Raw genomic sequence first — 27477 nt, forward strand, 5'->3', positions numbered from 1 at the left:
ATTGATTGAGTTATTTGTTTTTTGGGTGTTACGATTTTTGAGTGCTTTATATATCCTAAAGATTAGTGCTCTATCTGATGTGCATGTGGTAAAGGTTTCCTCCCTTTCTGTAGGCTCTCTGTTCACCTCACTGATTGTTTCTTTTGCTGAGAAGAAGCTTTTTAGTTTGAGTCCATCTCATTTATTGATTCTTGGTTTTAATTCTTGTACTATAGGAGTCTTTTCAAGGAAGTTGGGGCCTAATCCGACATGATGAAGATTTAGGCCTACTTTTTCTTCTGTTAGGTGCAGGATCTATGATCTAATTCCTCAGTCCTTGATCCACTTTGAGTTGAGTTTTGTGCATGGTGAGAGATAGAGGTTTAATTTCATGTTTTTACATTTGGATTTCCAGTTTCCCAGCACCATTTGTTGAAGAGGCTATCTTTTCTCCTGTGAAAGTCTTTGGCACCTTTGTCTAGTATGACATAACTGTATTTATGTGGGTTAGACTCTGTGTCCTCTAGTCTGTTCCATTGGTCTACCAGTGTATTTTGGTGCCAATACCATGGTGTTTTTGTTACTATTGCTCTTTAGTATAGTTTAAGGTCTAGAATAAATAATGCCACTAGCTTCACTCTTCTTGCTAAGGATTGCTTTGGCTAATTGAGTCTCTAATTTTTCCAGATGAATTTCATGATTTCTTTTTCTATTTTTATAAGTAATGTCATTGGAATTTTGATTGGGATTGCATTTAATCTATATAGTGCTTTTGGTATAGTATGGTCATTGTGAAAATATTAATTCTGCCTATCTAAGAAACAAGGTAAATATTTCTGTCTTCTAAGGTCTTCTTTAATTTCTCTCTTTAGTGTGTTGTAGTTTTCATTGTAGAGATCTTTCACCTTTTTCATTAAGTTTATTTCTAAGTTTTTTTGTTTGTTTAGGCTGTTGTAAATGGGGTAGTTTTCTTAGTTTCTCTTGCAGCAGGTTTGTCACTGATGTACAGAAATGCCTTTGATTTATGGGTGTTGATTTTATATTCAGCTACTTTGCTGAATTCATTAGCTCTAGGAGATTTCTGGTGGAATGTTTTGGAATGGTATAGAATCATATCATCTGCAAATAGTGATAATTTGAGTTCTTCTTTTCCTGTCTGTATATCTTTAATTTCTTTCATCTGTCTGATTGCTCTGGCTAGAGTTTCAAGAACTATGTTAAATAGAAGTAATGATAGAGGGCATCCCTGTCTTGTTCCAGGTTTTAGAGGGAATGCTTTCAATTTTTCTCCATTCAGAATGATGTTGATCTGGGGCTTAGCTTAGATAGCCTTTACAATTTTGAGGTATGTTCCTATTTTCCCTAGTTTTTCTAGCGTTTTGAACATGAAGTGATGCTGTATTTTATCAAATGCTTTCTCATTATATATTGAGATGATCATATGATTTTTATCTTTGAGTCTATTGATGTGATGAATTACATTTATTGATTTCCATATGTTGAACCAATCTTGCATTCCTGGGATGAACCCTATCTGATCATGATGCATTAGCTTTTTGATATGTTTTGTATTCAATTTGCCAGAATTTTATTGAGAATTTTTGCATCTATATTTATTAGAAATATTGATCTGAAGTTTTCTTTCTTTGATGTGTCTTTATCTGGTTTTAGAATCAGGGTGATACTGGCCTCGTAGAATGTGTTTGGAAGTATTCCCTCTATTCATGAAACAGTTTGAGAAGTATTGGTGTTAGTTCTTCTTTAAGGGTCTTGGAGAACTCAGCTGTCATCCAGTCTTGCGCTTTTCTTGGTTGGTAGGCTTCTGATGGCATCCTCTATTTCCTTGCTTGCAATTGATCTATTAAATTGTGTATATCATCCTGATTTAGTTTGGGCATATCATATACCTCTAGAAATTTGTCGATGCTTCAATATTTTTCATTTTATTGGAGTACAAATGTTCAAAATAATTTCTAATTATCTTCTGTATTTCTGTAGTGTCCATTGTACTATTTCCATTTTTATCACAGATGCTAGTAATTTGAGTTTTCTCTCTCCTTCTTTTTGTTAGCATGGCTAATGGTTTATCACTTTTATTTATTTTTTCAAAGAACATGCTTTTTGTTTTGTCAATTTTTGCAATTGTTTCTTTTGTTTCAATTTCATTAATTTCAGCTCTGATTCTAATTATTTCCTGTCTCCTACTGCTTTGGGATTTGATTTTTTCCTCTCTTTCTAGTGGTTTGAGTTGTAATGTTAGGTTATTTATTTGTTGACTTCTTCTTCTTTTAAGGAATGAACTACATGCAATGAACTTTCCTCTTAGAACTGCCTTCATAATGTCCCAGATAATTCGATATTTTGTATCAGTGTTCTCATTTACCTCTAAGAATTTTTAAAAATATATATTTATTTTTTAGTTGTATTGAACACAATATCTTTATTTTATTTATTTATTTTATGTGGTGCTAAGGATCAAACCCAGGGATTCACACATGCTAGGCAAGTGCTTTACCACTGAGCCACAAACCCAGCCCCTCTAAGAATTTTTTAATCTTCTCCTTTATATCTTTTGCAACCCATTATTTATTAAATAGCATGTTATTTAGTCTCCAGTTGTTGAAGTAACTTTTATTTTTTTTTTATCATTGATTTCTAATTTCATTCCATTGTGGTCTGATAGAATGCAGCGTAGTATCTCTACCTTTTTTATTTACTAATGTTTGCTTTGTGGCTTAACATATGGTCTATTTTAGAGATGGATCCATATGCTGCTGAGAAAAAAGTGTATTCACTTATTGATGGACAATATACTCTGTTTATACTCAATATACTCTGAGTCCAAGTTATTGATTGTATTATTGAGTTCTATAGTTTCTTTGTTTAGCTTTTGTTTAGAAGATCTATCTAGCAATGAAAGAGGTGTGTTAAAGTCACTTAGAATTATTGTGATCTATTTTTTGAACTTGAGAGGAGTTTGAGGGATGAATTTAGTTGCTCCATTGTTTGGGGGCATATTTATTTATAACTGTTATGTCTTATTGATGTATGGTTCCCTTAAGCAGTATGAAATGTCCATTTTTATCCCTTTTGATTAACTTTGGCTTGAAGTCTACTTTATCTGATATGATGATGGAAATCCCTGCTTGCTTACATAAACCATGTGAATGGTATATTTTATCCCAACCTTTTACCTTCAGTCTGTGGGCATCTTTTCCTATGAGATGAGTCTCTTGAAGGCAACATATTGTTGGATCTTTTTGTTGTTGTTGTTTTTTATCCAATCTGCCAGCCTATGTCTTTTGATTGGTGAGTTTAAGCCATTAACATTTAGGTTATTATTGATATATGATTTGTATTACTGGTAATTTTTATTTATTTTTGGTATTTAACTTGACTTGGTTTCTCCTTTGGTTGGCTCTTCCTTTATTGTAGTTCTACCCTTTGCAGCTTTTCATTGTTGTTTTTCATTTCCTCCTCATGGAATATTTTGCCAAGAATGTTCTGTTGTGCAGGCTTTCTTGCTGTAAATTCTTTTAGCTTTTATTTATCATGGAAGGTTTTTATTTCATCATCAAATTTGTAGGTTAATTTTGCTGGATATAAGATTCTTGGTTGGCATCTATTATCTTTTAGAGCTTGGTGTATGTTGTTCCAGGATCTCCTGGCTTTGAGTCTGGGTTGAAAAATCTTTTGAGATCCGAATTAGTCTTCCCTTATAGGTAATCTGATTTTTCTCTCTTGGAGCCTTTAAAATTCCATCTTTATTCTGTATGCTGAGTATTTTCATTATAATGTGTCTTGGTGTAGATCTGTTGTAATTTTGTACATTTGGTGTCCTATAGGCCTCTTGTATTTGATTTTCCAATTCATTCTTCATGCTTCAGAAATTTTCTGATATTATTTCTTTGAAGAGTTTGTGCATGCCTTTGGTTTGAATCTCTGAACCTTCCTCTATTCCAATAAATCTTAAATTTGGTCTTTTGATGGTATCCCATAATTCTTGGATGTTCTGTTCATGGTTTCTTACCATCTTCACTGTGAGTCAACTTTATTTTCAAGATTGTATATTTGTCTTCCTTGTCTGAGGTTCTTCTTCCAAGTGGTCTAGTCTATTGGTGATGCTATCTATTGAGTTTTTTAATTGGCATATTGTTTCTTGCATTTAAAGGATTTCTGTTTTTTTTTTTTTTTTTCAGTATCTCTATCTCTTTCTTGAAGCACTCTCTTGCAACCTGTATATGCTCTCTTATCTCTTTGTTGGAGTGATCAATTTTTGCTTATATCCAATCACTTAGGTCATTCTTTAATTCCCAAATCATTTTAGTTATGTATATTCTGAACTCTTTCTCTGACATTTCACCTACTGCACTATCTATGGATTCTATTGTTGTAATGTCTTGGTTTATTTGGGGCATTTTCCTCCCTTGCATTTTCATGATGTCTATGTGTCTTTCTCTCTTGCAGTGTAGATCTGAGGTATTACAGTTTCTGCCCTATTGTCTTATAGTATGCCTTCAGGTTACCGATACCTCACTTTTAATGGAAAGATCAATATTATAGCATTCAGTGTATAGCATTCAGTGTACCCAATGTGCAGCCATATATCAGTTAGCTTCTATTTTTTACATTTACAGTTTTGTAACTATAATCAGAAATGATGAGTTTAGTTATCTTCTATCATATAGTCAATAGGTTTGCATAATGTTTTGCCGTTTTTGATGGTACCGGAGGTTGGCTGAGATGTGTATGAGGTAGGCTGTGAGAATGTGGAGGTATTAGATTATATGACTAGTGAATGAATAATCATAAGAAGTTGGCTGTTATTAGGAGAAATAAGAGATAAGCAACCACATGCAAGATTCATTATTACCTCAACAACAGGATAACTGTTAGCACCCCTACTAGAGAAACCTCTGGTACAGCCAGGCCACAGGGAACTCGGTGATATTTTACCAGGTCCTTATTGTTGTCTCTTGATAGAAGCAGTGATATCCCAGTTTCATGGTGGTGGCAGCCTCAAGCCTGTATGTGCCACAGTCTGGCTGGGCACAAATAACCGGGAGGTCTTGAGCCACTTGTAGATTCAAGCAGGAACAAACTTTATTTCCAAACCTACGCGAACGCCAACGCCACCCACACGAACTCTCCAGGAACTCCGTGAGAGCTCAAGCAGAACTCAACGGGATGAATCCATGTGAACTCTCTAGGAACTCTGCAAGAGCTCAACCGGAACTCAACAGGAATTCCGGGAGAACTCAACTATCACCATCCTAATGGCTCGCTGACGCCACCTCTCAACCACTCCCCCTGGCAAAACGGCAGGCGCCATCCCGACTCGGCTGTGGCTCTTAACATATATGTATCCTGATGTTGGGCTGTGGAGCCACGCTTTGATGAATAAGGAACCCCAGTATGGGTTGGCTTCCCATATGGGCATGGGGTGGCTCTCCCCAGAACTCCAGGCTTCAATTGTGCGGGGTGGGCAGACTCTGCCTTCGGAACTCTTGGACTGTGGTGATGTGGAACAGGTCATGAATAGAATTTTTAAACTACAATTTCAGTATGTGCATTGAGATTATATAAAAGAATAATTGATTTTTGTATGTTGATTCCATAATCTGTGAGCATATTAAAATTTTCTTTATCAGTCATTTTAGAGATGTACGTGTTTCTGTGTGTAGCTTCCTCAGGATTTTCTCATGGAGCATAACATATTGTAGGTAGAGATAGTTTAATTCTGTCATTTGAATTTGGATTTTAAGATTTCTTTTTCCCCCTAATGTCACTAAATAGAAACTAACACAATGTTGAATATATACAGTAAAAATGGACACCTTGTCTTTTTTCTAATCTTGGGAATTATCAATCTTTTACCATTAAGTATGACATTAGGGTTGTTTGGTTGGTTTTGTTTTGGTAGACCCTTTTATTGGTTTGAGAAAATCTCTTCTATTTCTGGTTTTCTAAATATTTGATAAGAAATGGATGCTCAATTTGTCAATTGCTTTATCTGAATCTATTGAAATAATCTTTTGTGTTAGTCTTTATCAATGTTTTGAATTAGAAGAATTAGTATTGCATTTTTGTATAAATCCAAAATGATGATGCTATATAATCTATTTTATATATTGCTATCTTACGTGTGTTAATATTTTGTTCTTGGGATGTATTGTCTGCTTTGGTTTCACAGATTCTAGCCTCAAAGAATGGATCGTATTGTGTTCTCCTATATTTTCTGAATAATTTGTGAAGTATTATTATATTTTTTGTAATAGTTGAAAATCTTTACTAGTGTAGTCATCTGAGCATGACTTTTCTTTGACAGAAGATATTTAATTACTAATATAACATTCTGTTTCTTGAGCATTTTTGGTAATTGGTGTCTTTGCAGGAATGAAATTTGCAATTTAGTTTAAATTGTCAATTCATGGGCATACAGTTGTTAATAGTATTCCTTTATAATTTTTTCAATTTCTCAGGGGTTTGTGGTAACATCTCTTTTTTGCATGCTTGATTCTAGTGATCTGTTTCTTTCTCTGTCCCCTCTTCCCCTCTCTGTCTTTTCTTATTCACACTTTCTAAGAACTGTTCTTTTTATCAATCTATTCAAAGAACTCACTTCTATTTTCATTAATTTTTCTAGATATATTTTCATTAATTTTTCTAGAGTTTTTCTGCTTAATATTTTACTAAGTTCTACTCTAATTATCATTATTTCTTTCTTTCTGCTTGATTTGAATTTAGTTTAGTCTCCATTCTTTGATTTCTTAAGGTGAGAAACTAGATTTATTTAAAATATTTTTTCTTTCCTGAGACATTTAAAAATGACAAATTTCTAAGTGCTGTATTAGTAGCATCTCATCAATTTTGATATGTTGTATTTTTATTTTCCTTTTGTTTAGTCTATTTTTTAACGTTTATTTTCCTTTTGTTTAGCCTATTTCTTCTTTGCCCTATAGGTTAACCATGATCACTATGTTTAACTTCTGAATATTTGGCGATTTACCTTATGGATTTTTGTGTGACTAATTTAATTCTTTTTCCATTGGAAAATACACCTTGAATGATTTCAATCACTAAATTTATTTGGCAGTTTTATGGCTCAGTATATGGTCTATACTGGAATATGTTTCCTATGGACTTAAAAAAGAATGTGAGTTCTGCTTATATTTGGTGGAATATGCCATAAATGATCAAGTTGGTTGACAATGCTACTCAAATCTTTTAATACTGGTCCAGTCTGTATTCTTACTTAACTTTAGGTAAGGTATTCAGTTACTAATACTTGCATTATGAAATATCCCCTGTGTTCTTTCCTTTCTGTCAGTTTTTCCTTTAGGTAATCTTAAATATCTTTCTGATGTGTATTGTGTACTGTATTTGTTTCAATTTTCAATTCTTAACTTAAAATCTTGTTTAATCTGCCACTAATATATGCACCCCACCTCTTCTAGAGTTACAGTTTGTATTTTGTATCTTTTCTTAGACATTTACTCTCAAATTATATGTGCTTTGAATATAAACAGTGTCTTGCAGAAAGGTATAGAGTATTAAAAGTTCAGTTAGACAGTCTCTGCCATTTCATTGGTATGTTTAGTCCACATACTCTTAGTGTCATTATTGATATGTTTATATCTGACATTTTGTTGTATAGATTTTATTTGTTTCATAATATGTTTCTTTTCCACTTTTATTGTTTCCACATATATTAAGTAAATATTATAAGGTAGAATTTTGCCATCTATGTTAATTTTTTATTCACTTTATTGTTTGGCTAATTGTTCAATGTTTCAGCTTATTTCAATTTATGATATTTTATGCCAGATTAATACTAATTCAATTCTACTTAAAATATAAGGACTTTAATAAAGTTCAATTTTCTCATTCATTCTTTGTATCAGGATTGTTATATACATCTATATGGATTATGAAACCTAAAGCACAGTATTCTAATTACATTTTTGCTTTACATGAACTTTTATCTTTTAAAGAATCACAAAGAAAGAAAAAAGATTATATCTAAAGAAACTTTTATTTTTATCTTTTATATTCAGCTTTTTTGGTTCTCTTAATTTCTTCTTGGATTTTTAAGTTACCATCCTGTGTTATTTCTTTTCAGTGTAAAGGATTTGTTATGTTATTTCATGGAAGTCAAATCTAATATTGACAAATTTTTCCCCTATTTTTTAGTTTGCATTTATCTGGTTGTGGATTTCACCTTCAAATTTGAATAAGCATTTTACTGGGTGTAGAATTCTTAGTTCAAAGGTTTATTTGTATTCTTTAGCCTTACAAATTAGCATTTCACTGCCTTTATAATCCCATATTGTCTGATGAGAAGTTGGTTGTTAATTGTGTTGCTTTCTTTACTGGACTTGTCATTTTCATCTTTGGTCTTGAAAGACTTTGGTTTTACACCATTTGACTTTTTGTGTCTATGTGGAGATCTTTGTACTTTTCTCCTTTAGGTCTTTTATAGCTTCTTGGTTCATTAATATTTTCATAATATTAGGTAGATCTTAACAAACCAGTTTTTTCATGTGGGTTTATTTCCCTCTTTTTCTTTTCTTTTTTTTTTAATGCTCACTATTATATATAGTTATGTATTACATGCTGCCCCACAGGACAGATCTTCAAGTTTCTTTTCTATTTTCCATAATCATTTTTTTCTAAATATCAAATAATTTCTAATGATTTTCAGTATCTGAATTTGAGTACTTTTTCATTAATGGACACTTTGCATTTTGTTTTATGGCTTTGCTTAATTTGCACATCACTGAAATTATTGTTTTGACAATATTATTTAGTTTTATAGTTCTCATTTTAATGATGTCAAACATGTATTTGGTGCTCTGGATATGAATACCAATCATGCCCTTGGATCTAATAATCCTCAAAAGATATTAATATTCCCTTTATTCATAATATTGTTATGTAAGTAAAGTTATCCTTAGGTTTGTTTGGGGAGGGACTAGTTTAAGTACTACTAAATATTCTTTTCATAGTTCTATAGGGTTTATGTTCATAGGATTTGACCACTAACCTAATCAGCGGGTTATAGGTCTGAAAACTGTTCTAGAACTAGAAACTAAACAAAGAATTGCAACTTTTTGTTCTTGTTGTTGTTGTTGTTGACAGAGCTCTCATCACTATCATCATCAATTCTGGGTTAATTTTATTTATAAAAATAAGTGATAAAGGTGTTTCTTCCCACTAGGAACTACTCTAGAGTCCCATTCAGGGTATCATTATATTAATTCTTCATGTCTCCTCAGATCATCTTTGCTATGTCAGTTACTTAGACTTCTCTTGTTTTCCAAGACCTTGACAATTTTGAGGAGTACTGGTATTCCAGTAGAATATCCTTCAATTGATATTTTTCTGATACTGTTCTGATAATTATTCTAAAATTATATATTTTTGAGAAGTAGACTACAGAATACCATTTTCATCCTATCAAGATTATAAATTCTTTCAATGTGGCTTATCACTGTAGATATTAATATTTATCTCCTAGCTGAGGTAGTATTTGACATGTTTTGCCTTTGTGAAATGACCTTTATCCACCCCCCCACCAATCCCATGCTGCCAATGTTGTACTCATTGGAAGGAAAATGCTATATGCAGCCACATTTAAGAACTGAGGAGCCATTTTTCATGTCCTTCAGGGTGAAGTATTTACATAAATTATTTGGGATTTTTCTGCATAGGAGATTTGGTTCTTTACTTATGTGGATTTTTCATTCTGGCTTCTATCTCTTACAAAATGTATATCAGACTCATTCTGGCTTGATAACTCATTTCATTTTATTACTGATTAATATTCTATTGTAAGGGTGTGTGGCAGTTTATTTATCCACTCATTTATTGAAGGTCATCTTGGTGATTTTCAGTTTGGGGTGGTTATGACTACAGTTGTTATAAATATTTACATGCAGGTTTTTGTGTAAATATATATTTTCAGTTCAGTTCAGTATATATCTGGGAATGATATTACTGGATATCATGGTAAAATTATATTATGTAGTTTTGTAAAAATCTACAAACTATCTTCCAAAATGATTCTATGTTTTCCCTTTCCTCCCAGTAGTGAATAAGTGTTTCTTTTATTCTTCTTTATCATAGAAATTGATATTGCAAGTGTTTTGATTTTAGATATTCTAATTAATGAGTAATGGCCCACCAAGAAATTTTTGTGTGCAGGAAATTTGGGTAAAATATAAAAGTTTAAGTGAAGAAAAGTTCTATTCTTGTGTGAACTATTGTCAAATTTTTTCCCTGTGACTGCAAAGAATGATATAGATATACTTTTTTAATAGTGATGTATATATTTTTTGATTAGTTTCACTTATTACTGAACTTTGCCTAGGCTTGTGTCTATACTTTGGGATAAATTGACCTGGAATTTTACTTTGAAACTTAATATCTTCACAATAAAAAATGATTGAAAAACCCAAATAAGTTATGTAATTATTAGTATGTTTGACTACTGGTTTCAAAAATATAGTTCTTTCTCATAGGGTTAAAAAATAGCATGTAATGATGTAAGCATAGCAGAAATTATATTTTTATTTGTTTCCAATTATATAACATGTAACACTTTCAAATACCAAGATTAATTTTCCCGTTTATTTTTCAAGTGCATTGGAAGTGTTAATTATGTATGGGTAAAATGTGTTTAACTTGCCTCCCTGCTTACAGGAAAATGCATTTCAAATAAAATATCTTTCTTGTATCCTATAATCAACACCACTTTTATCTTCAAATTGGATAATTATTAGGCACATATTTAATCGGTACTCTTTGGTTAAAAATGTTCAATATGACCTTAACTTTGAAATTGAAACATATGATTTTTACTATTTATCTGTCCAAATTTTACTATTTAATATTCAATTTTAAAAGTAAATAGATTTTTTTTACATTTTTAACTCTGCTATATATATTTAAACTATAGTCTCTTCACTGAATTTGAAAGGATTAATTATATCTCAACTTAGTTATTAACAGTGATTTAATCTATATGAATATGCTTCTCACTTTACATGAAAAGTGTTCTTGAAAAATGTGTAAAAGTAACATTTGTGATTTTGAGAACACTAAAAAATAAGTAGTATATAAGTGGAAGGAACACTCAGTTAAAAAATTTGACTGCAATATAGACAATAATCAATATAATAAATGACAAATCATTCTGAAAAAACAATTTTTCATTTAAATATTTCTTCGAAGTTAGTCTTAAAAATTCTTTTTTAAAAAATATTCATTTTTTTAGTTTTTTTAGGTGGATACAATATCTTTATTTTATTTTTATGTGGTGTTGAGGATCGACCCAGCGCCCCGTGCATGTCAGGCGAGCGCACTACCGCTTGAGCCACATCCCCAGCCCTAGTCTTAAAAATTCTAAAATATGACTTTCCTTTTTGTTTCTGGATATTTAAAATACTTTTACTTATTTTTTTTCAATTTATATCTGATGAAAATGATAATTAGAAAATATAAGTAACTTCACCAACATCACTGACATATATAAAAGGAGTAAAAATCATCCTTTTGTATTAAGACATAAATTTAACAAGATTTATAGTACATTTTCATGTATATTGTCATTTAAAATAATATTAGTCAAAGCTCAGTGAATTACAAAATATAGAGTAAAATCTGGTTACATTACTATTATCATAATGATGGCACTGAATTTTGCTGGAATAAGTTTAACAACAAGAAAAAAAATCTTCCTTGTATACATTTTTCTTTCTTAAAACATTTTAAATGGATTTTCTATTTTCAATAGTATTATTTTATCTTTTTTCAGACCAGCTTTAACCTCTAAGCACTAAAAATCCATACAAAATAACAAAAGCAACATATCAAAAAGCCAACAACTTAGCATAAATTTGAAAAACCAATATCTTCCTGTCCGCAAAAGAGGGATACCCATAAATGTGAACCTAATATTTGGAATCGCTTTTATTCTTAAAAAATTTGATTATTTGAAGCCAAGGTCTTAGAAGGTGAGGAAATATTTCTGCATCAGTCATGGAGTGAAAGAGGTAAGTATTGGGGGTTAGGTCTCAACAAAAAGATTGAGCTCAATACTTTCACTTGGAAGACTTAGAGTTCTAAAGGTAAAGGAAAGGGTAAAGAAATTGATGGGTTTTTTTTCCCATGAAGTCTGAAACTCAGGCTTTAAGTCATTTCAATCCTTTAGTAATTAAGTTTAGTATGTGGTTGGTCGACTCCATAGCTCTGGACCAAAGCAATGCAGAATATCATGGCACAAGGACATGTCAACCAGGAAGCAGAGAGACAACTCCATTCACCAGTGACAAAATATAAACCCCAAATGCATGCCCCCAGTTACTTACTTCCTCTAGCCATACCCTATCTGCCTACAGTTAGCACCCAGTTAATTTATATGTGAATTAATCCACTGATTAGGGTACACTTCTTGTAATCTACTAATTTCAACTGAGGACCCTTCTAGACTTTCCCTGATCCCTTCTCATTTCCTCTTACAGGTATTTCCCCTACAATATTACCTTCATGTCTAATCCTGTCCTGTCATCTGTTTCATAGAATACCCTGTTAATTAAAGACAAAGATCCCTACAACATGAAGTAGTAATAGAGACATTTTTACAATAAATGAGTCAAAACAATTTGGAGGAGGAAGTGAAGGTATTGTGAAAAGTCCTCACAGCTGGGATCTGAGGGTTTCCTCTAGGAACTCTGAATGACTCCAATCCAACAGCCAATAGAAAAAAATTTAGCCTCTTCCTTACAGCTGCAAGGGCACATATTCTGTCAACAACAAGTGAACTTGGAAAGCAACTCAAATACCAAATGAGATTGAAATCCTGAACAGAGAGCACTCAGCAAAGCTGTACCAGGACCAGTGACACATGGAAACTATAATAAATGTGCATTGACTCAAGCTGCCTTGCTTTTGGTAATTTGTCACATTGCATTTAAAGACAATCTACAGTCCTTGTTTGGGTTAAAAATTGGTAGAGTAGAACTTATCACAAAAGAATTTACTAGAAATAGAAGAAATAAGATTCATAATAAAACTTATCAAAAACATATAAAATTCTTAGTACGTATGTACTTTATGAAATTGTCTCAAATTTCTACAAATCAATCATTAAATTTAATAGAGAATGGATAAATCCATTATTATTATAGCAGATCTTATCATATGTCTCTTTGAAACAACATGTTTGTTACCAAGTCTAAGAGATAGTCCAAATATATTGGTTGAACATTAATGAATTGACTTCCCAGAATTAAAAAAATGATATAAGAAAAAAGAAGTTGAAAAAGGAAATAAAAATGAATTCAGAAGACCAGATAGATTTTGAAACTATCCCTTAAAGCAAACATGTATTAAATTTATTTTTTTAATGGTGATTCAAATCTTTAAGTTGGACAAAACTTTTAGGTTAGTAGTTTTCAGGATTAAAATGCGAGTAATATCATTAGTTTGGTTATCATGGCTAAAAAAGTCTCATTAGATTTTTATGTCAGCATTTTATTCAATTCATTTCAATGAAAAGAAAAGTATCTAATTAGGGAATATCTTTCATTATGTAACACTGAATATAAAACAAATTTATTGCCTCTATCACAAATTTTGTTATTGCAATGTCTATAATTTACTTCAAGTAATATTAAATATGTGTGTCAGTTTATTCTGTAACATTAGGGGAAGTCAATTATTCTACTTCAAAATGTATCCTCTGTGGATGGTTAGGTTATCATACATGTTAACAATCATTCCATGTCTTTCTTAACACCTGGGTCTAACATCTAAGTTTGTTATTTTTTCAACAAGAAGCATATTATTTAGTATAATTTAAATTTAAAATAGATTTACATTGATGGAATTAAAAGAATTGAGAAATGTCAGTGAGCTAGATATTTTCAAATCAGAATCTATAGAGACTTTTTGCTGCTTCATTAGGGACATCATAAGAAATTTTATTTATGAATGGTCTTCAGTTAAGAGTGAATATGAGGGTTGGGGATTTGGCTCAAGTGGTAGCATGCTCGTCTGGCATGCTCAGGGCATTGCGTTCGATCCTCAACACCACATAAAAATAAAATAAAGATATTGTGTCCACCTAAAACTATATATATATATATATATATATATATATATATATATATATTTTTTTTTTTTTTTAAAGAATGATTCTAAGTCCCTGACATTAACTGAAAGGGGGAGAATTCCCCGTTCAGAAATGTTGTTGCATGTACTTGGCATTACTGTTCCATATAAGGTAGTGTTTATACAACCCAAAGTTACAAATTGCTAAAATTTATTTTTTACTGAATATGTTGTATGAAATGACTGCTTCCTAATAAATGCTTTAAAGAATACCTATATCTTGGGCAGAATTTAAGTAATCCTGCGATTTACTAAGTTTTAAAACCTTGAAATCAGATTGTACAGAATAGCTGAATTTAATCAACTTCATACTTAAAAATTCAAAAATAATTTAATAGATATGCATGACCATATATATGCTTAGGTGAGTTCATCACATACATCTTGGTTAGGAAAATAATATAAAACCCAAAAGCTAATGGAAACAATGCTGTGGAGTTTCAATAGAAGATAAGTTTGTACCTGTGTTACATGAAAGGAATTATGAACAAAATAGAACAATTAAAAATGAAGAAAATTGGACATTTACTATAGGAAGTACCATGAAAAACATTTTCATGAGAGAAAACACCTGGAATATTTTAGAAATAGCAAGAAGTATAAGATAAATGCTCATAGGAGTGCTCAATAAATATTTTTAAATAAAGAAAGGAATGAATGACTGCATTAATGAAGTTGAATTGTTTAAAACCTCGAACATCAAAGTCTCTAATCATTAAGCAGTTTATTTTTTAAAATTTTTTATTGATTTTTTAAAAATAAATGACAGCAAAATGTATTCCATTTCTTATTACACATATAGAGCACAATTTTTCATATCTCTGTGTATGAAGTATGTTCACACCAATTTGTGTCTTCATACATGTACTTTGGATAATGATATCCATCACATTTCACCATTCTTGCTTACCCCCTGCTCCCTCTCTTCCCCTCCCATCCTTCCGTCCTATCTAAAGTTCATCTTTTCCTCCCACGGTCCCCCTCCATACCCCATTATGAGTCAGTCAGCTTATATCAGAGAAAACATTCAACATTTGTTTTTTGGGGATTGGCTAACTTCACTTAGCATTATCTTTTCCAGTGCCATCCATTTACCTGCAAATGCCATGATTTTATTCTCTCTTATTGCTAAGTAAAATTGCATTGTGTATATATGCCACATTTTTTTTATCCATTCCTCTACTGAAGGGCATCTAGTTTGGCTCCACAGTTTAGCTATTGTGAATTGTGCTGCTATAAACATTGATGTGTCTGTGTCCCTGTATTATGCTGTTTTTAAGTCCTTTGGATATAGACAGAGGAGAGGGATAGCTGGGTCAAATGGTGGTCCCATTCCCAGTTTCTTCTTAGCAAAAGAAGCAATCTGTGAGGTGAATAGAGAGCCTACATCTTGGGAGCAAATCCTTACCCCTCACACATCAGATAGAGCACTAATCTCTAGGGTATATAAAGAACTCAAAAAACTAAGCACCAAAAAACCAAATAACCCAATCAATAAATGGTCCAAGGAACTGAATAGAGACTTCTCAGAAGATAATATACAATCAATCAACAAATATATGAAAAAATGTTCATCGTCTCTAGCAATTAGAGAAATGCAAATCAAAACTACTCTAAGATATCATCTCACTACAGTCAGAATGACAGCTATTATGAAGACAAACAACAATAAGTGTTGGCGAGGATGTGGTGGGGGGGGTGGCACACTCATACATTGCTAGTGGGACTGCAAATTGGTGCAGCCAATATGGAAAGCAGTATGGAGATTCATTAAGCATTTTCTTAGGAAAGAATATAGTTATGTTTTTCAATAAGCACATAATTAGACCAGATGTATCTGACCTTATTAAACTACTAAAAGTTTATGTAGATTAATCTGGATGAATACAAAAGAAAGAACTGGAGTACAAAGTAATAGTGGGTGGGAGAGGGAACATAGAATGAGACCATAGATATAAAAACAGATGATAGAATAAGAAGTAAAGAAGGTCTGGAAGTAAAATATAGATAGAGAAAAATATTAGAAATATTTTTAAGGGTTTATTATGTGAGAGCACTATTTTAAGTGATTTAGCTGTCAGGTCTCAACTACCCCTATTAAACATCCTATAGGACAGATACTGTTATTACTCTCCTTTTTCAGATATTTCACCCATGGAATGGAGAGTTTAGAGGCACAGTAATTAATGGGGTTAGAATTCAAATGTGAGTAGTCATTATCTGAGTAGACTTCAGAGATCATAGTCTTAAACATGGCAGTATATGAATCAATATGCTTGACTAAAGGTTCAATGTCAAATAGGGAAAACACATACACACACACACACACACAATGCAAGTTGACATTAAGTTTTGATTGTGGACAACTGAGATAATTAGAATATAATTAAGGGTGGTAAGTTAAATCTGTGTAGTTATTTAAAAATATGTTATTCATGTGATAAAGAGTACAGAAAGAAGTACCAAATAGTTATTGGTAGAGAGACAGTGAGTTTGATTTTGCAACATATTGCTTGGAGTAAGCATTGAATTCAGTGCTCAGTATATATCAGGAAATGCACTATGAAAATAATGTTGGGGGTAGTTGGAAACAAGAACCCAAATAATTGGAAGGCTTATGTCATTTTGCATTTAGATATAAAATGTATAAGATTAGTAAATGGTGTTACCAAGTAAAGCTTCCTAAAAAAGGTAATATAATAATTTAATATTTAAGCACTTTTTTCTTCTAGCTCTTTATTCTATGTATAAATGCATAGAAAAGACATGTGAATCAAATACCTAATTTTTCACCCGAATTCTTCTGTTAATGACATCATATATTTTTTGTTTCAAGTAGGCAGAGGCAATATTTACTTTAAAATGCTATTTTCTTTTATTTATAACCATTGTCCAACAATATAGTCTGAAATATTTTATAGGTTCACTAGTTCAAAAACTTCATTTGCAAGTAGTTTAGAATTTGTTACACAATTTATCAATTTTAAAGTGATAGATAGAAGTAAATGAAAAGAACAAAAGTGTAATTCCTGACATTCAGAAGCTGGCCTGGCACTTTCAGCAAGGGCATGTTATTCTCTTTTAGACATAAATAATCTCAAGAATCCCAACCTCCGAAAAGGTTATTCTAAGACAATGATATAATGAGACAAAGTAAAGTCACTTCATAATTTTCTCTAAGCAGAAATAACAGCAAGTTTTTTCTGCCACCCACAAAAATACCAACTGCCCCATCATTCAGTCAAAATGCGTTACTGCTCCTTTTTTTCTTTACTGATTATAAATCTATTCTTGCATGAGTCTTCCCTGACTCATACAAGAATAAATTTATAAATTTCATAAGATTTATTGATGTATACAATTGTAAATTTGTTCCCATTTTCTGGCAGCATCCAGTCTATAGTAACCCCTACATCTTTAGAGCCTCCTCCAAATCACCTCACCCAAACCAACTACTGTGAACAATTATTTTTAACACTGCTTTGCTGAGATACTCCATGTTTTCCATAGCATATATTCTTCTCTGCAGCAATGAGTAATAAATGCTTTGTCATTGACATAAAATGAGGACCAATTTATTCTTCAGACATTCTTTCAACACAATTGGATACTTGTAAATGATTGGCACTTTCTTAGACTTTGGGAATATAAAGAGGGTAAACTTTTTGATCTCTCATCACCTAAAGAATTCATGGCTAATGACTGAATGTGAGGAAAAATAACCAATTGGATTAGTGCTATTCTGTAAGATACTGAAGCACAGAATGCCATGGATTTATTTCTGACTTTGGGGTTTGTGCTTGTCTGAAGAGTGGGGAAGAGTTTAGTAAAGGCTTTGAAGGATAAGCAGCATTCTCCTGGTCATATTCAGGGTAAAAACAAAGTCAACCTCGAATTTAATTTATTTTGAATACAGAATACATTTTTGCAGAGAGAACTATACCATTCTGCCCATGGACATTCTTTCATGGTATTACTTGTATCTTTAGATCTGCTTTATATTATGTTTTAAAAGAGGAAACATAACTTAATAATGTAAGTTACATTATATTTAAAAGATTGAACAAAATAAGTAACCTTATTTTAGGGAGAAGAGAAAATATCAGCAAAATAGTATTATGTTTACACAAGAAAATTTCATTATAAAATTTTATTGAAGACAGTTGGAGACCAAATTTCGAGTCTCATAATTTTATTAGAGTAAATTTATATAATTAGATTTTTTGAATTTAGGACCTCAACTATATGATCTCTGTTGTGTTAATAGTACATGTAATAAATAGAATGATATTTTGTTCACTGAAACAGATTAATAATCATCAAATTATTAACACCTTATCAGTTCTGTGTCTGAAAAACCACCATTTAAATATTTTTCATCTACATCTAAGATTGAGGTACACTAGTTTAAATAATCCTTTCTAGAATGCCAGGGGAAGGAAACATCTTATTCCATTATCCTCTCATTTATTGATATGTCATTTTATCTTAGGGATTAATACATTTTAGAAATTTCAGATTTACATGCTGAAATTTCTATTTGAGTTGTGCATTTGTGTTTGGTAAAGCTCAAAAACATCATTGACTTTTGGTTTGGACTACATAATTTTGCTACATTTTTATGTCTTTAGAAAAGTCCAGAGAGAGGATTGTTGTGGTTTGGTTCTTAAGTGTCTTCTGTGTCCCAGATGCTAATGAGCTTGGTCATGAGCCTGTGGCAATACTGGGAGGTGGTAGAACCTTCCTGAAGGTTCCGCAGGGTCAGTGGAAGAAAGCAAGACCATCAGAGGCAAGCCCTTGAAGGGGAAATTGGGATCCCAGCCCATTTCTCTCTCCTTGCTTCCCAGCCGCCATGAGATGAGCAGATTTTCTCTTCCACATGTGCCCAGCATGCCTGCAGGTACAGGGTCAAGGCTAGAGGGCCAAGCAAAACATCTGAAACTGTGAGCCAAATCCATATAAATGTTTATCTTAGGTATTTGGGGACAGTAATAGAAATACGATAAAGATAAGGAACTAGAGAATTCCTTCATTTTATTCTTTAATGTGCAAGAAATACTTCAGTTTTGGAACTGAGTTAAAGGGTCATTAGACTGAGAATTCAAAATTCCCCTTGATTTTAGTGAAACATAATATCAATAGCTTAGGTCTAACAACTAAGAGACATAAGGAAAGAAGCATGTCATTCTTGGAATTTCTATCATCAAGGAATTGATCCCTAAAAAGACCACATACTACCTCAAGCATTACTTGAAATCTAGTTTTAAAGTAATGTATTTTAGAAATATGAAACAGGATAAATGCATTAGAGAGAAATGTGGAGAACTTTAAGGTTATCAAAAAGGAAGAAAAAGTATATTCATGCACATAGACACACAATGACCCACTCAAACACATGTAAACTCAATGTTCACCATGTTCTTCAAAATGGACAAGAGTCTGTTCTGACCCCAAGCACCTCCATACTCCTCCTTTTACTCTCATTTTTTTTTCTTTTAAATTCCACGAGCAATACAGATGAGAAAACAAAAAACATAAAATCTTATAGAATCTTCTCTTTTCCCTAACCAAAAGTTAACCACTATTACTATTTTGATTTAACCTGGTGCAGTGTTTCCCTGTAATCCCAACCATTCGGGAGGCTGAGGCAGGAAACTGGCAAGTTCAGGGGTAGCCTCAGCACCTTCGACACACTAAATCAAAATAAAAAAATAAGAAAAACTGGGGGTTGGGTACAGGTCAGTGCTAGAGTGGCTCTGGGTTCAGTCCTCAATTTTACACAGACACACACACACAAACACACACACAAATTTTGATTTATGTTTCCTAGAACTTTTTAAAATTTAAATGTGATAAACTGTACAATGGCTATATAGTCTAAATTATCATTGCACTGCCATAATATGATGTTACTGTTTGTTTATTTTTTAGAAATTTTCTATTGCTGGAGATTTTGTTTGCTTTCAATTTTTATTAATAACTTTGATGGATACTGCTGTTTATACATGTATGTGTATTATCCTCTATTTTTTCTATAGGAAATATTCTTAGAAATTGAATTACCATGCCAAAAAACCTTGGCCATTTTAAGGAGGCTCTTGTTGTCTGTTGTCATTTTACTATAGATACAAGAATACCAATTTAATACTTTGTGTATGCTGATTATTTTTATATGCATGGCAATGCTAGATATTATCAGGTGATATTTCTAAAATTCATGAATACATCATATAACACTTCCTTACAAGGATGATTTGTGATTCTAAAGAACAAATAATGAACTAAAAGTAATTATTTTCCAAACTTCTGGAATACATTACTGTCTATAATGTAGAATTTCTAAAGGGATGCATTGCCACACAATCAAGCAATATTTTCTTAAATAATTATGTAAAACTAATTATTTAACTACTTTTGCTATTAATTCAAAGTAATTTTTATTTCATTATTTAGCAATATGTTGTCATAAAATTATATTAGTCCTTAAGTATTCTCATATTTGTACAGTATGTCAATTCTTTCAATTTGTCCTCATCCAAATTATAATGATTTTCTCAAAAACTAAAAAGGGCTGAGGGAGAGGTATATTGCTTAGATGGTTAGTTAATGGCAAAGGAAAGTAACTTAATTTACAACATGATGACTCACAAACAAGATGCAAAATTCAACAAATTTAGCTAGTTTTAAGAAGAGTCAAGTTTAACTACTGAGAGTTCACTTACCTGATTTCATGTTGATTTTTTTATATATAAGGATTTTGAAATACAAGTCTCTATATAACCTGCATAAATATATGTTCTTTCTTGTCTAGCTCTGAAAAATTATAATCAAATATAATCAGTTGTGTTTTGAGATTTTTTACCCAGTTAAATGTAGGCACAGGCAGAAAATTTGTTTGTTTTTTACAGAAACTTTACATATTGAGGTAACATATGGATAAACAAATTCATAATCAACTTTATCTTAGAGGCAACCTTCCACTTAAAAAATGTTTTCTGGTTCAATTTTCAGAACTGTAATGTTGGATTTACATATTAAATGAAAACTGTTTCTTTAAAAATATAGTGGGAAAAAATCAGAGATGACTCAGAGTTATTCATTTATATCCTATTCTCCTGAACTTGCTTTATGTCATCTGGCATTTATTTTTGTTTTAAGATGACACATCTGAAGTTAGTATGATTCTAACATCAGTAAAATTAACCTTTCCTCCTCCTTGGAAACTTGAAATATTTTAAATCTAGAAATGTTTTTAAGCATATGACTGACTACTCATTTCTGCTTATTAATTGTACAACTGAACCATCAGCCTTTTCCACTCTGAATTTCGTGCCTTTTTTTTTTTTTCTACCTCTGATTATCATTACTGTTTATTTGCTGTTTTCTGCTTTGAAAATGACTACTATTGAAAAGTTATATTTCTCTACTCTATTACCCAGGTCTCTTATGGAATCATGTGTACTTTTCTCATTATAAAGGAACACTCATCTATCACTTGTAATTGGGATATCTACAAAGTTCACTCTGCATTTTGCTTCTTGTAATAACAATAGGATTTGGTCTATGATACTTTTCATTGCTGTGTAGATTTTCTTATTTAGTTAATATTATCACCTCCTTTCCCTTCAGCAGTTTTACCAAGACATTGTATACTTTATATACATTTACAATACAGATATTTTAGTAGAAATATTTCTCTCACTTCCTCCAATGAATGTATGCTTTTATTTTTGGTGGTGTACAAAATTTTTTCATGAGTCTTAGATTTTTTTACCTCTTCAGATTTACTGAATATTAAGCATGGCTTAATATTGTTGTTCCAGAGATGGTAGGAACTCTATGTCAAAGCCCATTATCATTTGGTCTTTTGCAACATGAAGAGTTCTACAATGGGCTGGATCCAGAGGAGAGGCTCTGTGGAGGGGCTGCCATTAACCTCCAGTTGTTTGGTCGCTGGCAGTTTTCATCTATCAAAAGCAGGATGAAGACTGAGTGAAGTTGTAGGTCCTCTGTTCCATTTTCAGTGAGGTTAGTCAAACTAAGAAAGACTGAAGATTAAAGAGAGGAGAGAATAACAGAAACCTTCTCCATGGAATTGTTCATATAAAAGAAATCTGAGAGGATTTTATTATGTTGGTTTTTATATTTGGCTGAAAATTGTTTGCTCTAAAAATATTATCAGTACAATTAATTATTATGGAAAATAGTATTTCTGATTTTCAATCTATGCATCTTTCCAAAACCTCAGCTGTATGATGTTCAATCTTTTGAATTAATTAAGGAATAGGAGTCCAGCTCAAAGCTGTATACATCTGCCAGGTTTATTTACCTTGCCTTGGAATTATATTTCAGATTCTTTTCAGTTACGTGAGAGTTTAAGGATCTTGTCATCTTTTTAAAAAAATTATTTATTTTGTTTTGTTCTTTGCAAGGAGGAGCTGACTTAATTTTCTTGAATAGCATTGAATCTCTCATTTCATATTTCGATAGTGATCTCTCAGTGAGCATTGAAGCATGCCCTGCTTTGCACAGACGGTTAATGTTTGTTAATAAGTTCTCCAGTTCTTTCTCCTACCATGCTGAGCAATCATTGTAATGTTGTTCTGCGCTGGAAAAACTTGATAAAATAGAAAGAGGAAAGCATTTTCCTTGGTCTTTTCCTTTGGCATATATCAGCTGGTTGGACAGGCTGAGGGTGAATCCAGGATGAATGATATTCTTTCAAAGTAACCATTATGACCTGTTTGGGAGAAGTTTACCTTGTAACTGTGCAAAGAAGTTATTACTTCATTACATACTTCCTCCAAATTGGTAAGATGGTAGATGATGAACAGTGGTTTCAAACTGGTCAAGATTCAGTCCAACACAGATAGCTTCAGGCCTGCCAAAGTATACTACAGAAGATTATAACTATTACAGCATATGGTTTAAGCAACATACAAAGATGTTGGAAGCCTCAAATGAACTATGGGTGTTTCTAAGTGGAGGTGTACTCCCAGAGAATGAACTCTAGGTGTAATGTCACTGATCTGAGACAGCTTCGTTGTTGGCAAACCTCCTGTGATACTGAAGAAATTTATTGTGATACTGCACAATTTATTGGCTCAGACAGCCCTAAGTTCAAAGGCAACTCCCCAGAGCTTGAGAGAGATACCAGTGCCCCAACTAGCCTTGAGGCACCAGCTGCCTGCAGGAGGAAGAATTACTATGCAAGTGGTAAGTCCCCAGTCAGACCAACTTCCCCACATCCTCTGGCTTCTTTTTTACCTTGAAGAATTATTCCTCACAATAAATTCCTTTGGTGTGTTTCACTATAAATAAAGCATTCCTGGGCTTTTCCTCTTTGTTAGGATCAGACCCATCAGGACTTTTCCACCCATAAAGCCCTGACTTTAAAAAAAATTTTTCATGTCTTTTGCTTTATTTCTTGATATCACTTTTTTAAACTTTTACTTCCAGCTGGCCCACACCTCCGGGGTTACTTATTGTCTCAGTGCGCAGGATGAGGGTGGCACAAACATGGATTGTGTGGCCAGAAAACTCCTTAGAGGTATAAGATCCGAGACAAAAGTAAGAATAACAATGACATAAAGATGTATTTTTGTGGAAATAGGAAAGTGTATGTGAAGAAGCAAAAATAAATTGATAAATAGCAAAACAAGCAAACAAACTATGAAGAGCATTAGAAAGGCTCTGTGATAAGGATAGAAATAAACATAAAGGGAACAACAGAAGAAAACAGCCTTGACTCAATGAAGGAGTCTCACAATCACCATAGTTTCTATAAGCTTTTGTGTTACAAGTTTGACAGAGGATTCCATTTAGACAATGCAAGAACTCAAGCTCTTCATTCTGAAATAGACAAAAGTACGTTTCAAAAACAGCAGGAAGAAGACAGCATCTGTCTCTTTTCACTTGATGTTTCCACATAGGCCCAGGAAGCAGACTGACGCTAAGAGCACCTGTGTTCCTTAGAAGGCTATAAACTGTCTCATTTTTTTTTTTCTTCCAAAGCTCCTTGCTTTCTATTTCCGACCCATCATCAGATCAAGATCTATCATTATTATTGTCATGATGATTACTATTATGTATTATTAGGCTCTCTGTCATCAACAACACATCATTAGAGCTTCATTTTTTTTTTTTTACCTAAAGCTTCTACTATTTACAAAATGTAAATGTTTATTAGTGCTTCAGAAGGAGACAGCACTGAGCTCCATTCAGCAATTTGTTCAAACTTAAAATGGCTCTGTTTGCATTTCCTCCTCGCTGCTTTAAAACAGAAAAGATGAACAATGCGGGTTTAAATGGTGTGTGTGTGGTGGTGGGGGGCGGGGGATATTCTTTTCTTAAGCCTATAAAAAGCAGGCTTTTTGCAGAATATATCCAAAGTATATAAAATCTTAATAGAATGGCACGAGAACTATTGTTTGAATCTCTTACTTCAACTGGTAGAGACAGCATGGTGGAAAGGAAATAAAACTGGGTTCAGAGTTGGAGGGTCCAAGTTCTAGTAGTAGCCTGAAGCTTTTACGTGAATGTGGGCAAGGCACTACTTTTGCTGGGTCATTTTGTAAAATGTTCAGCCTTTAATGTTGAGCTCTCAGGTTGTTCCTGCTTTTAAAGTTTTTTTTCCCACATTAGGTTCAAGGACAGTGCTTTATTTAAGCGAAATAAGGTAAAAAACAACAAAACCATGCTGATGATTAAGTGGTTGTCCAAACTTGGATTCTAATCTCCAGAACATGTGTGTACAGAGAAATTTTTTCTCATCTAAAAAGAGAGGAAACATTACTGGATTTCATTAGTTGAATTTTGAATTATAAGTTGGTGGTAGCTTAAAAAGCTTTAAATAATAAGTGTTCATAAAGTGACCATTGGAGATCATTCTGATTGCTTCCTCCTGAGGCTGTCAGGGCAGCTTTTTAATTGACCATCACTTAAATAAAATAAAAAGACCAAAACTCAAAATCTTCGAGTCTTCAACTTTTGAAAGGCAATCCATCCCAACCCAGAGGTGGCATTTTTATAGCCTGCAATTTTTTAGATCCTGTACATTTGATGATTAGATTAGTCTCTAAGATTTTTCATACCCTATCATGAAACTATTTCATCTAACTCAAAGAAGTTATGAAAGTTTCATGTCATTAAAGTAATGTTGAAACCAAACGTATAGAAACTGTATATTTGCTACTTTTATATTAAAACTTAAGATCCCTCAGTTGTTTTATATGTCTTGGTTTTTAATTTGTGCATCCAGGTTTTGTTGCCCCAAATGAAAACATTATAAGAGTTGCCTGCCCACACACTGTTTTATAATGGAGATATATTAAGTCATGCCCATCACATGATACAATCTTTTTCCAGAATACAAAATCAGAATCTTTCCCAGGAATGAGATGGTCTTTTTCCCTTTGTTCTCTCCAGGATTTGCAGCAACTCTTCTAAGAAAATGCATATTTGTAGTAAGAATAGAATTCTAATAAATAGATCAATTCTGGAATTAATTTTGTTAACAAATTTGTATATTCCACTTGTGGCGCTTTGGAAGTGTGGCACAATAGAAAGAGCTGCGGGACTGGAAATCAAGCTCAATGCAATAGTTAGAGGCCTAACAATTTTTACTTCTTAACATTGTGATACTCTCTTTGTTCTTCCGAGTCTTAGTTTCTTTTTATATATAACATGAGAAGACGAAACAACTAACCTTTAAGGTTATTTTGGGTTATGATTTCTTTCATTAATCAACCAGGTTCAACATTTATTTGCACTCACTGAATGTTAAGGGAACTAAAGTAAACCTTGCAAAGTTAAGTTTGACTTAGAGCATTTTCAATAAAAATTTTTGATCAGTTCTCAGAGATGATAGTGATTGAGTTGTGGACCATCTAAGTCCTGCATGAGTGATGAAACATGCAAATAAAGTCTTCTCAATGTATTTTAATTCCATGTCTTTTGTTGGCATATACACAGATTGCCACATTATCATGTACTTTCTACTCTCTGGAAGTGACCAGCTGCAGTCCATATATCAACATCAGAAGAAAAATTTTGGTACCTCTTTGGCACCAAGGAGAGCAAGAGGAAGCAGAAACTGAAGAGACTGATAGTGTAGCTAAGCATGGTTGTTGACAATCCTTGCAACATCCCTGGCATGGGCAGCCTAAGAACAAGAACACTTCTCTCAGTGACAGGCAACTAATACCCCAAATAGAAATAAGAGAGAATCTCTTTATTATCCTAACTTTAAAATATGATTACTAAGGACATTTATTAGTAATTTTATATTCTGTTCTATAAATTGCATATTTCCTATTGAACATAGTCTTTTTTGTAGGATTGGGCTGGAGATCAAACCCAGGGCCTTGCATATGCCAGGCAAGTGCTGTACCATTGAGCTACATTCCTAGTCTTGCCTTATAGTCTTTATCAGTTTTTTTGCTCTTTATTCTATTTTGCAAACATTTTTCTAGCTTTTGATAATAATTTTAATATTGTTTGATCTTTCCAGTGTTAAGTATCACATTGTCAATATTTCATTTAGTAGTTTAGAAATCACTTCCCCTGCAAGATAGGAAAACCTTAAATGTTAATGAGTTTATCAAAAATAAATGTAAAGGCTTTAGTCTTTCATATATCTGAACTTTTACAAGGGGCTAGTAATTGAGTTTCTAATTAGAATATTTTCTCCCTAAAAACTAATTTTCTTAATATTTTCATTAATTGATTCCTTCACTTCTAAATTTATTAATATCATAAAGTAAACATTAACATATTCAGGTTTGCTCCATGATCATCTTCTTTGTCAGTAAATTGGGGCTGTGTGTATGTACATATGTGATCGCTATGTCACACAATACTCTTATTGACTTCAAATGTGTTCAAATGTTAGTGAAGCAAATTTCAATTCAATTGACCTTTTTATAACGATATCCAATCTTCTACTTAACATGATATAGCTATATAATTTTTTTTCAAATTATCTTTCAAAGTAGAAGGCAAGAAATAATTAAAATCAGAGCTGAAATTAATGAAATCGAAACAAAAGAAACAATTGAAAAAATTGACAAAACTAAAAGTTGGTTCTTTGGAAAAATAAACAAAATCGACAGACCCTTAGCCATGCTAGCGAAGAGAAGAAGAGAGAGAACTCAAATTACTAACATACGGGATGAAAGAGGCAATATCACAACAGACACTTCAGAAATACAGAAGATAATCAAAAATTATTTTGAATCCTTATACTCCAATAAATTAGAAGATAGTGAAGGCATAGATAAATTTCTTAAGTCATATATCTGCCCAGATTGAGTCAGGAGGATA

Source organism: Marmota flaviventris, chromosome 14 (genome assembly GCF_047511675.1).
Source record: "Marmota flaviventris isolate mMarFla1 chromosome 14, mMarFla1.hap1, whole genome shotgun sequence".
Classification (NCBI taxonomy): Eukaryota; Metazoa; Chordata; class Mammalia; order Rodentia; family Sciuridae; genus Marmota; species Marmota flaviventris.